The sequence below is a fragment of the Artemia franciscana genome, chromosome 21 (genome assembly GCF_032884065.1).
Source record: "Artemia franciscana chromosome 21, ASM3288406v1, whole genome shotgun sequence".
NCBI classification, from domain to species: Eukaryota; Metazoa; Arthropoda; class Branchiopoda; order Anostraca; family Artemiidae; genus Artemia; species Artemia franciscana.
The window spans coordinates 23,044,636-23,045,229 of record NC_088883.1 but is presented as its reverse complement, the minus strand read 5'-3'; positions in this window follow the sequence as shown (position 1 = coordinate 23,045,229).

Below are 594 nucleotides of genomic sequence, written 5' to 3'. Positions count from 1 at the left end.
TAATTTAGTGGATCTGTTACACTTGCACCTGCACCATGGTAGCCTTGAGGCTCAGGTTGATTGTTCAATTTTTTTTCCTACTCACAAAGTCTATTTTCAAAATCTCACCTTCCGAATATATCAATTTTCTCTCTAGTCGCCTACCTATATGTATTTTTCGCCTACCAAATATATGTATTATATTATATTATTATATTATATATATTATATTATTATATAATAATATATATAATATATTATTATAAATAGCCCTTTTTGGGCCCTCTTTTGGGCCCGCAAGCACACAAATAATCCTCCAAAACGGACATCTCCAGCAACTAGCCAACAAAATAAATCAAATGTTTGATTATAATCTATAAAACTGAGGACTAACAGGACGTGATTATTCAGGCCGTTTTCAGTTATTAATCTAAGACAGAAATTTGACTGACACATCTGCTTCCCTTCCCGAAACTTAACTGTTCTTCTCTTAAAACTTTATTTGGAGCATCTCTAAGCCTAAGAAATATTACCATAGCATGTACTTTGTTTCCTACAAAACCAAGCTAATGCTTCTATTATTACTCTGCCCACTCTTATCACCTTTCTTAGAGG